General features: G+C 37.7%; 1 pseudogene; it reads left to right on the top strand.

Annotated features, from left to right (window-relative positions):
* The first annotated feature begins 8,862 nt into the window (after window positions 1-8,862).
* LOC120102728 (small nucleolar RNA SNORA17) lies at window positions 8,863-8,983 on the top strand (annotated as a pseudogene).
* The last annotated feature ends 3,421 nt before the right edge of the window (window positions 8,984-12,404 follow it).

Below are 12,404 nucleotides of genomic sequence, written 5' to 3'. Positions count from 1 at the left end.
GTAAATGTTTCAACCACTAAAAGAAGAATTATGATACAATGCAAGTTTAAAGAAAAGATGGGTACATTTGCAAAGAAATGAAAACTCCTTATCACAGCAAAATTAGTAAAAGAAAAAAAATGCTTGATAAGAGTTCTTCCAGAAGTAACTAGAAGTAAGTGGTTAAATGTTCCTCACCTAATAACATGGTGAACTGGGGTTTTTTCAACAAAAAGAACTGCTACTTGTAGGCAAAGAAAAGCACACACTTAATACAGAGTAACATAGAAAAATAGCAAATTGTACATATTGTGTAAGGCTTCTTCTGCAGTCCTTACTATGATTTGGGGAAGGTGTGTTGATACCAGTGAGATTTGTGGTAGCAGTGCAGGTGACGACACGGTTATGGTTCTCAAGACACACACTATTTAGACGACCAGAATACTTAGAGACGCTGCATATAAACACACAACATCCACTGAGATGAATAAATGCAAATGAGCTCATCAATAATATGAAAATTCTTTCAATTTCCTCATTTGTTTAAAAGATCAACCCAAGAGAAGGTTATGTACAAGGTACAGAAGTTCCTGCCTATACATTTTTGAAACATTCTATGAGTGCATAACTATTTGAAAATAGAAACATTAACAGGCCTTATGGAAATAGTGACTGAGTTGAAATTCCTCTAGTCAATAAAACAAGAGCTAGGCCTCCCTCTACTGGAGGAAATTCAGACAGACTCTCTAGCACATTTAGAAGACATCAAGAATGGAATAATTGTAAAACAATTTGTGCTTATTACAAGAGTCATACTGAAAATGTGTATACCTAATACCCAAACCCAAGTAATCTGCAGAAATAAAATCCTGAAATTATGTAATTGGCACAAAAATAGAAAAGATATTTAGCTTTAGATTGTTTAAATTTGTTTTGTCATGAAATGTTTTGGTTTCTCCATTTATTGCCTCACAGCAATGGCAGAAACAATGGGTCCTTGTATATGTTGGGGCATCTTTTGAATACATAACCAGAGATGGTATAGCTGGGTCCTCGGAAGTACTATATCCAATTTTCTCAGGAACTGCCAGACTGATTTCCAAAGTCGTTTTAACATCTTGCAGTTCCACCAGCAATGGAGGAGTGTTCCTATTTCTCCACATCCTTGCCAACATCTATTGTCATCTGTGTTTTTCATCATAGCCATTTGGACTGATGTGAGGTAGAATCTCGGGGCCTTTTTAATTTGTGTTTCCCAGATGACTAAGGATGTTGAACATTTCTTTAAATGCTTCCCAGTCATTTCAGATTCTTCACTTGACAATTTTCTATAGAGCATTATATTTTTATATGGTTATTGGGTTCTCTGGAGTCTAACTTTTTGAGTTCTTTGTATATTTGTGATATTATTGCTCTATCTGATGAAGGTGGTAAAGATATTTTCCCAATCTGCGGGTTGCAGTTTTACCCTATTGACCGTGTCCTTTGCCTTACAAAAGCTTTGCAATTTTATGAGGTCCTATTTCTCCATTGTTGTTCTTAAAGCATAAGTCATTTGTGTTCTATTCAAGAAAATTTCCCCTGTGCGCAAGTATTTCAGTTTGTTTCCCACATTCTTTTCTATTATATTCAGCATATCTGGTTTTATGTAAAGGTCATTGATATACTTGGACTTGTGATTTATACAAGGAGATAAGAATGAATCAATTTGCATTCTTATATATGCAGTCTGCCAGTTGAACCAACATCATTTGTTGGAAAGGCTATCATTTTTCCAATGGATGATTTTAGTTTCTTTGTCAAAGATCAAGTGATCATAGGTGTGTGAGTTCATTTCTGCATCTTCAATTCTACTCCATTGATCTACATTCCTGTCCCCATACAGTTTTTATCGCTATTGCTCCATAATACAGTTTGAGGTCAGGGATGGTAATGCCCCCAGAAGTTCTTCTATTGTTGAAGATAGTTTTCACTATCCTGGGTTTCTTGCTATTCCAAATGAGTTTGCAAATTGTTCTTTCTAACTCTATGATAAATTGATTTGGAATTTTGATGGGGATTGCATTGAATCTGTAGATGGCTTTTTAAAAAAAGGGTCATTTTTACTATATTAATCCTGCCTATCCATGAGCATGGGAGATCTTTCAGTCTTCTGAGATCTTCTTTGACTTCTTTCTTCAGAAACTTGAAGTTCTTGTCATACAAGTCTTTCACTTGCTTGGTTAGAGTCACACCAAGGTATTTTATATTATTTGTGACTATTGTGAAGGATGTTGTTGTTTTCTAATTTCTTCCTCAGCCTTTTATCCTTTGAGTTAATTTTATATTCAGTCACTTGCTGAAGTTGTATATCAGCTGTAGGGGGCTCTGTGATAGAATTTTTGGGTTCACTTATATATATATATATATATATATATATATATATATATATATATATATGTGATGTATATACTATCATATCATCTGCAAATAGTGATATATTGACTTCCTCCCTCTCAATATGTATGCCTTTGATCTCTTTCTGTTGTCTATCTGCTCCGACTAGAACTCAGAGTACTATATTGAATAGGTAGGGAAAGAGTGGGCAGCTTTGTCTTATTCCCGATTTTGATAGGATTGCTTTAAGTTTCTCTCCATTTAGTTTGATGTTGCTATTGGTTTGCTGTATATTGCTTTTATTATATTTAAGAATGCACCTTGAGTTCCTGGTCTCTCCAATACTTTTAGCATGAATGGGTGTTGTATTTTTGTAAAAGGCATTTTCAGTATCTAATGAGATGATCATGTGGGGCTATATTTTACTTTGTTTATATTGTGGATTATGTTGATGGACCTCTCTATATAAAACCATCCGTGAATTCCTGGAATGAAGCCTACAAGGTCATGATGGATGATCGTGTTGATGTGCTCTTGGATTCCATTTTTGAGAATTTTCTTGAGTACATTTGCATCAACATTCATAAGGGAAATTGATCTGTAGTTATCTTACTTTGATCAATCTTTGTGTGGTTTAGGTGTAAGTGTAACTGTGGTTTCATAGAAACAATTGGGTAGTGTTCCTTCCTGTTTTTATTTTGTGGAATAGTTTGGAGAGTATTGGAATTAGGTCATCGATGAAAGTGTGATAGAATTCTGCATTGAACCCATCTGGTCCTGTGATGTTGGTTTGCTTGCTTGTTTGTCTGTCTGTTTGTTTGTTTGTTTGTTTGTTTGTTTGAGAGGCTTTTAATGAATGCTTCTATGCTTTTAGGGGTTGTAGGACAGTTTAGATGGTTTATCTGATCTGATTTAACTTTGGTACCTAGAATCTGTGTAAATAACTGCCCATTTCCTCCAGATTTTCCAGTTTTGCTGAGTGTAGGCTTTTGAAGTAGGATCTGATGTTTTTTTTTTAATTTACTCAGATTCTTCTGTTATGTCTCCCTTTTCATTTCTGATTTTAATTTGGATATGCTTTCTGTGCCCCCTGGTTAGCCTGGCTAAGGGTTTATTTATCTTGTTGATTTTCTCAAAGAACCAGCTCCTGGTTTTCTTGATTCTTTATATAGATCTCTTTGTTTCTACTTGGTTGATTTCAGCCCTAGGTTTGATTACTTCCTGCCTTCTACTCCTTTTAAGTGTATTTCCTTCTTTTTGGTCTAGAACTTTTAGGTGTGCTGTCAAGCTGCTAATGTATGTTCTCTCCAGTTTCTTTTTGGAGGCACTCGGAGCTATGAGTTTTCCTCTTAGCACTGCTTTCATTGTGTCCCATAAGTTTGGGTATGTTGCACCTTCATTTTCATTAAATTCCATGAAGTCTTTAATTTCTTTATTTCTTCCCTGACCTAGTTATCATTGAGTAGATAGTTGTTCAGCTTCCATGTGTGTGTGGGCTTTATTGTATGTTGTTTTTGTTGCTATTGAAGACCAGCCTTAGACTGTGGAGGTCTTATAGAATACATGGGATTAATTCATATTCTTGTATATTTTGACATTTGTTTTATGTGAATGAATATGGTCAATTTTTGAGAAAGTACCATGAAGTGATGAGAAGAAGGTATATTATTTTGTGTTAAGGTGAAATGTTCTGTGGATAGCTTTAAAGGCATTTTGGATCATAACTTCATATACTGTGTCTCTGCTTGGTTTCTATTTCCATGATTTGTCAATTGGTGAGAATGGGGTGTTCAAATCTCCTATTATTATTGGGTTGGGGTTCAATGTGTGCTTTGATCTTCTATAATGTTTCTTTTACAAAAGTGGTTGTCATTGCATTTGGGGCAGAATGTTCAGAGTTGAGAGCTCATCTTGGTGGATTTTTCCTTTGATGAGTATATAGTATCCTTCCCCATCTTTTTTTTTGATAACTTTTTGTTGATAGTCTTTTTGTTGGATATTAGAATGATACTCCACCTTGTTTCTTGGGACCATAGGCATGGAAATTTATTTCCCATCATTTAACTTTGAGTTAATGTCTGTCTTTGTGTCTTGAGATGTGTTTTCTGTACACTGCAAAATGCTGGAACCTGTTTATGTATCTAATCTTTTTATTGGGGAATTGAGTCTATTGAAGTTGAGAGATATTAGGAACCAATGATTGTTGCTTCCTGGTATTTTTGTTGTTAGAACTAGAATTGTGTATTTCTCTTCTTTTGGATTCATTATGAAAAGATTAATTTCTTGCTTTTTCTTGGGCATAGTTTCCCTTACTGTGTTGGAGTTTTTTCTTCTATTATCCTCTCCGTAGGACTGGGATGGGGAAAGATAATGTTTAAATTTGGTTTTGTCTTAGAATATCTTGGATACTCCATCTACAGTAATTGCGAGTTTTGCTGGGAATAGTAGCCTGGGCTGGCATTTTTTTTTCTCTTTGGGTCTCTATGACATCTAAGAAGGATCTTCTGGCTTTTATACTCTCTGATGAGAAGTCCAGTTTAATTCTGATAGGTCTGTCTTTATATGGTACTTAGTCTTTTTCCCTGTACTGCTTTTAATACTCGTTCTTTGTTCTATGCATGTGTTCTTTCAATTACTATGTGACAAGAGGAATTTCTTTTCTGGTCCCATCTATTTGGTGTTCTGTAGGCTTCTTGTATGTTTCTGGCTTTCTTTAGGTTAGGAAAAGATTTCTTCTATAATTCTGTCAAAGATTTTTACGGACCCTTTGAATTGGGAATCTTCACTCTCTGCTATATCTATTATTCTCAGTTCAGTCCTTTCATTTTGTCTTGGATTTCTTGAATGTTTTGAGATAGGATCTTTTTGCTTTTATATTTTTTCTTGACTGTCGTGCCAATGTCCTCTATTGTATCTCTGCCACTGGGGTTCTCTCTTCTATCTCTTATATTCCATTGGTATTCTGTTGTATCTGACTCCTGCTCTCTTTTGTAGGTTTTCCATCTTCATGGCTTTGAATTTTCTTCAATGATTCTATTTCCATTTTAGATCCTGAACAGTTTTCTTCAATTCCTTTACCTGTTTGATTTTGTTCTCCTGTATTTCTTTAAGGGAGTTATCTGTGTCCTTTATGAGACACAAATGAGAGTTTAGATCTGAATCTTGCATCAGAGGTGTGTTAGGGTATCCAGAAATTTCTGTGGTGGGAGAACTGGGTTCTGATGTTGCCAAATCAAACTGGTTTCTGTTGCTTATGTTCTTGTGCTTGCCTCTTGCCATCTGGTTATCCCTGGTCATTATCTGGTCTCCCTTTCTTTGACTGTAGTCTGTCCTTCCTGTGAGCCTGTGAGCCTGTGAAACTAGGTGTGTCAGAATACCTGGGGAGTTGAGCAGCAACTGGGGTGTGGACTGCATAGGATTAGGTTCAGGGCAGGGTGTCTGGTCGCTGGCAGATTTGCAAACCTGAAGGCATGAGGGTTTCTCCTGGATGGGGAATCTGCTTCCATGAATGGCAGAGGTCCAGATATGCTGCTTTTGGAGTCATGAGGTTTAGGGTCTTATCTGTAAATCTGGGTGTGTCAGAATACCTGGGGAGTGGAGCTGCAACTGGGGTGTGGGCTCTGCCAGGCACACATGGGATCCAGAAGCTGTTTTCAGTTTCCTCTTGCTAATCTGCTTTCACAGTTTTAACAAGTTCTTTAATTTTATGGATAAGAGTGGTTTTACTTGCATTTATGCATGACAATGTGCATGCCTGTGCACAGGAAAGTCAGAAATAGTATATTCCATAAAATTGGAGTTATAAATGGTTTGAACCACCAGGTGCATGCTAAGCACTGAACCCAGGTCCTCTGCAGTAACAGCCAGTGCTCCTAACTATATTCATCTCTCTAGGCCTTTTTAACCACCTCTTCCAAGATTTGCAATATTCTTTCTCCAGTCTTCTTTTGAATTTAACTGTTCTGGGTCATCCATGGAGTCACAACTCAGAAAACTCTAAACATCCACCTTTCCCCAGAAGTCCTCTTAATCTCTTTTTGCTTCAAATTTTGCTTCTATAAATCTGAAAGAAATCATTTTGGGGTATTCTTCTGTAGTTTTCAAGTATCTTTGATCCCTGGCTGTGGTAAAGTTCAGAGTTCTCATCATTCTAATGATTTTGCTTTAATTAGCAAATCCTCCAGGCTTTCAGTAATGGACTTTCTCAAGTATTTCCTTCTTATGTACTGTCAAACCTTGCCTTAAGAAAGGGTGGGACATTATTCTCCTGTCTTACACACTCTTCACTCATGTTTTTTATTTTAACCATTTCATTAATGTTTACCCAATGGTTTGTATTCCTGAAAACTGACTACTGGCATTCAAATTATACAGAGAATTATTTTGTCAAACAATTACCTTAGATTTTTGTCATATATCACAGTTAATGGCAATTCTATAGTACAATGTGTTATAAAATAAGTATGCATATGAATCACAGATCTGATCAATTTAAGTGATCTTGGTTTTTCATTGTGTCACATGTCAGAAATTTCTAAACGACTTCTCCCCCCTCAGAATTCACATTAATCTCCCTAAGGAATTTAAGTCATAATTCTGTACTTAATGGGCATAAAACTGAATAAGATAGCATCATGAGCAAAAAATAACAGAAAATTTTGGGCTGCTTTCGAAGTACTAATGGTCTGTTTGCTTTAGGGATGGATAGCTATAGGGTCACATAGAGATTATCTACATATCATCTACCTGTCTGTCTGTATGACTGTCTATCCATTCACCATATGTGCACTGAAAATCATAAATCTGAAGGTGGCTAGCTTTATAAATAGTTGTGTCTTCTCCAGGCTTATCTACATTTTTCAATTTATACATCATGGCTATCATGATGGCTACATCACACGTCTTTAAAAGTAAATGTGTTCTGAGGGATGAAGACATCAAATATCCACTGCGATGAAACATTAGAAGGAAAACAGGTTTGTGCTTTGATCTTCTTGCGGTTATGGTTAACGATGACAATGATTGCATACAGTAAGTACAGACAAAAACATTGCCCCTTACAGATGAGCAGGTATAAATACCGAAACTTCAGACATAATAGAGAAATTTTGTTATTTTATTTAAAAATTTCTAATAAAGATGTTTGATTGGGTTGTAAGTTGAGACAGGGATATAGAGGAAAGGAATAAAGTAAATTTTATTTAGTATCTCTTCCTCATGCTCCTCGTCTAATTCTTCCCCCTCCAATTTTGTTTCCCTTTGGAAGGCACTATGGTCAAAGTGAATGTATTTTCCAAAAAAACAACAAATTTAATATTATACACTCTATCCATATAGGTCATCCTTTTGACAGGTAAAGAAAAAAGTACAAATATTTCTATAGTATCTTAAAATCACTTCTATGGGAATCATTAAGTCTATATCGTAATGTTTAAAAAAGAAAGCATAGTCACAAAAATATTTTACTATCTATAAAGCTCAGGCAGATATAATAATCAGTAGACAAATATTGGGCATTTATGCCTCAGATTATACAAAAGACCAAAATGTCCACTGTTGACATTTGTATCTAAAACAATAGCAGAGATAAAAGAAAGGGACTAAGAAGTCAGCAATGAAATGAATAAAATAAAATGGTTGTTAAAAATATTATTATACAAATTCATAAATCAAGGAAACAACATAGATATTTGAAAATAATTACAATAAAATCTCTACATACACTGAGGATAGAAAAACAGTTCCTTACATTGAAAGACGTACAAGTAACTAGAGAATATATCTGCGTTTAAAAAAAAAAAGGATACAAGTGAATAATGAATATATCTGCTTTTTGGAAATAAAAAAAGAGTGTATACATTGTTTGCAGGTCTCACAGACATTATATGCATATCTAGTACCATCAAAGGACAGAAGATGGTATGGGAAACTGAAATTAAGACAGCTGGGCGATGGTTAAGTGCACTGACTGCTTGTCCAGAGGTCCTGAATTCCACTCACAGCACCCATATGATGACTCACAAACATCTGTAATGATATCAGATTCCCTCTATGGGTGTATTTGTGTGTGTGTGTGTGTGTGTGTGTGTGTGTGTGTGTGTGTGTGTGTGTGTATGTGTGTGTGTGTGAACACAGAGGACTCAAGTATAATTAATTAGCTAATAAATTAAATAATAAAAAAAACATAACTGTTGATCACCTTATCAGGGATGAGGATCAAACCCAGGTAACTTTCAGGATAAACAGATGCTCTTAACCACTGGGCTTTCAAGTCCCATGAATGAGAATTAAATGGATATCATCTGGAGTTTGCTAATAAAATCAATATAATGCAAATACTATATCTCAAAGAATTTCAAAAGTTGGTAAATTCAGTCTAGAATTTATGTAGACAGTCAAAAGACAGCATAACTAGGAAAATTGGAATGATAGAAATGTGGCAGTATATCTTCTGACTTTATTCCTCTTTGTTGTATAAAATCAGAGTGATCAAGACTGTGGTGTACTCCCGCCTCCCAAAGGCATTACAGGTATGTCAGTAGGAGGTAGAGAAAAGAAAAGCTATGCAGATGCTCAGCTCACTGATGTCCTGACCTAAGAACATCTGAATTCTTAGTAGCCTAACATTCCCTTAAAGAACTAAGCCTAAAACAGACTAAATGTCACGATGCAAGAACAGAAAGTCTTCCAGGATGGGGAGCTAGAGACTAAAACAACCTGGCCTATGACCAGGGCCATGGCCATGAGTGAGCCTGAGACAGACAATGCATTCAAGAGGCCACTCAGGTGGACAACATGGGTAACGAGTCACCAGACAACTACCATAAGGGCCAGCAGGTAGCTAACCTGTTAAAACCACCAGTCTGAGACCATAAGGCATGAGCAGGGCATAGCACATGAAAGACTACATCTGACATGACTCCAGAATCTCAGAGAGACCTGAGACATCTGAGAAATACTTAGACTGGGTGATTCATGAGGAGAAGCAGATGGGGCAGCCAAGCCTCTCACTTCTGTATATCTACAGAGTGGAGTACTACTCAGCTATCAAAATCAATGACTTCATGAAATTCATAGGCAAATGGGTGGAACTAGAAAATATCATCCTGAGTTAGGTAACCCAATCACAAAAAACACACATGGTATGCACTCACTGTTAAGTGAACATTAGCCCAAAAGCTGGAATTCCAATCCACAGACCACATGAAGCTCAAGAAGTTGGAAGATAAAAGAGTGGATGCTTTAGTCCTTCTTAGAAGGAGGAACAAAATATTCACAGGAGGAAATACAGAGAAAAAATGTGGAGCAGAGACTAAGGGAAAGGTCATGCAGAGACGGCACCACCCTGGGATAAATCCTATATACTGTCACCAAACCCAGACAATATTGTGGATTCCAAGAAGTACATGCTGACAGGAGCCTAATATAGCTGTTTCCTGAGTGGCTCTGCCAAACCCTGACAAATACACAATCAGATGTTCTCGTCCAACCATTGAACTGAAAATCAAGCCCACAGTGAAGGAATTAGAAAATGACCAGAAGGAGCTGAAGGGGTTTGCAACCCATAGGAAGAACAACAATATCAACTAACCAGACCCCCCAGAGCTCCCAGAGATTAAACCACGAACCAAAGAATACACATGGAGGGACCCATGGCTCCAGATGTATATGTAGGAGAGGATGGCCTTATTAGGCATCAGTGAGAGGAGAGGTCCTTGGACTGGTAAAGGCTCAGTGCCTCTGTGTAGGGAAATACCAGGGTGGGAAAATAGGAGGGAGTTGGTGGGTGGGTAGGGGGACACTCTTATAAAGGCAGGGGAGGGGAAAAGGGATAAGTGGAATTCCAGAAGGAAAATTAAGAAAGGGGATAACATTTGAAACATAAGTAAAGAAAATATCTAATAAAGAAAAAAAGTAACAGCGAAAGGAAGGAAGGAAGGAAGGAAGGAAGGAAGGAAGGAAGGAAGGAAGGAGGGAAAGAAGGAAAAACATTTCTTGAGAAGGTAAGACACACTATGAAAATTAAGGAGTCATACTTTATACAAACACAAAACAAAGGGAAATACAACCTGTACTGTTTATATAAAAATGGAATTTAAATTAAGAGCATAAAATGTGGCAATAATGAAATTTATTAAAGGACACAGGCTGATGAAGGAATAGGTCTTAGTTTCCTGTCTTCTTTACTAGATACTGAGTGATAAACGCAGGTAAGTCCTGTAGGGTCAGAATGGTTTTCACTCAGCCTCATCCCCATCATTGATGGTTGTTGAAGGGGCACCTGTTCACTATTTTCCTGATGTAGGTGTAATATCACTGTTATTGTAGCTGATGAGGTCAGAAATGCATCACACTTAGACTGTAGACAATAAACCGTGTTCCAAAATCCTCAGCTACAGTCAGTGACATAAAAATTCTTAACACCTCTCTCTCACATAGAACTTATTTGGCACATGGACCATTTCAAGGAAAGATGTTTTTGTTAGGGTCAGACTGGGAGGAACACGAATATGTTACATGCTATAATAACCTTCAAATCATCAGGCAGCATTCTGCTGGTCTTGAGTGTGAAAACTTCCCTGACCCACTGCCCCTGAATCTGTCTGGGACCTCAGTAAACTGGTTGAAAACCTTGTGGGTCAGGCATGCCTTCTTGTACCAATGCAAAAGTTAAAATCATTACTATGTAGGAGGCTCTGATTAGGCTGGCAAGAGATAAATGTTTGATCTCCAAGACTGACAGACAAGAAGAGTTTGGGTCATCAAAACATCACTACTGGATGATGAAATTATGAGAAGTGCAAAATTATAGACAAATTTCATGAGCAGTCTTTGATGTTGCTTTCTGAATGTTCCTTTCACTTGTGATGTTTCTTTTTTTTTTTTATTAACTTGAGTATTTCTTATATACATTTCGAGTGTTATTCCCTTTCCCGTTTTCCGGGCAAACATCCCCCTCCCCCCTCCCATTCCTTATGGGTGTTCCCCTCCCAACCCTCCCCCCATTGCCGCCCTCCCCCCATAGACTAGTTCACTGGGGATTCAGTCTTAGCAGGACCCAGGGCTTCCCCTTCCACTGGTGCTCTTACTAGGATATTCATTGCTACCTATGGTCCAGGGTCAGTCCATGTATAGTCTTTAGGTGGTGGCTTAGTCCCTGGAAGCTCTGGTTGCTTGGCATTGTTGTACTTTTGGGGTCTCGAGCCCCTTCAACCTCTTCCAGTTCTTTCTCTGATTCCTTCAACAGGGGACCTATTCTCAGTTCAGTGGTTAGCTGCTGGCATTCGCCTCTGTATTTGCTGTATTCTGGCTGTGTCTCTCAGGAGCGATCTACATCCGGCTCCTGTCGGTCTGCACTTCTTTGCTTCATCCATCTTGTCTAATTGGGTGGCTGTATATGTGTGGGCCACATGTGGGGCAGGCTCTGAATGGGTGTTCCTTCAGTCTCTGTTTTAATCTTTGCCTCTCCCTTCCCTGCCAAGGGTATTCTTTTTCCTCATTTAAAGAAGGACTGAAGCATTCACATTTTGATCATCCGTCTTGAGTTTCGTTTGTTCTAGGGATCTAGGGTAATTCAAGCATTTGGGCTAATAGCCACTTATCAATGAGTGCATACCATGTATGTCTTTCTGTGATTGGGTTAGCTCACTCAGGATGATATTTTCCAGTTCCAACCATTTGCCTACGAATTTCATAAACTCGTTGTTTTTGATAGCTGAGTAATATTCCATTGTGTAGATGTACCACATTTTCTGTATCCATTCCTCTGTTGAAGGGCATCTCGGTTCTTTCCAGTTTCTGGCTATTATAAATAAGGCTGCGATGAACATAGTGGAGCACGTGTCTCTTTTATATGTTGAGGCATCTTTTGGGTATATGCCCAAGAGAGGTATAGCTGGATCCTCAGGCAGTTCAATGTCCAATTTTCTGAGGAACCTCCAGACTGATTTCCAGAATGGTTTTACCAGTCTGCAATCCCACCAACAATGGAGGAGTGTTCCTCTTTCTCCACATCCTCGCCAGCATCTGCTGTCACCTGAGTTTTTGAT

The sequence above is a fragment of the Rattus norvegicus genome, chromosome 4 (genome assembly GCF_036323735.1).
Source record: "Rattus norvegicus strain BN/NHsdMcwi chromosome 4, GRCr8, whole genome shotgun sequence".
Lineage (NCBI taxonomy): Eukaryota > Metazoa > Chordata > Mammalia > Rodentia > Muridae > Rattus > Rattus norvegicus.
This window is presented reverse-complemented; position numbering and strand designations above follow the sequence as displayed.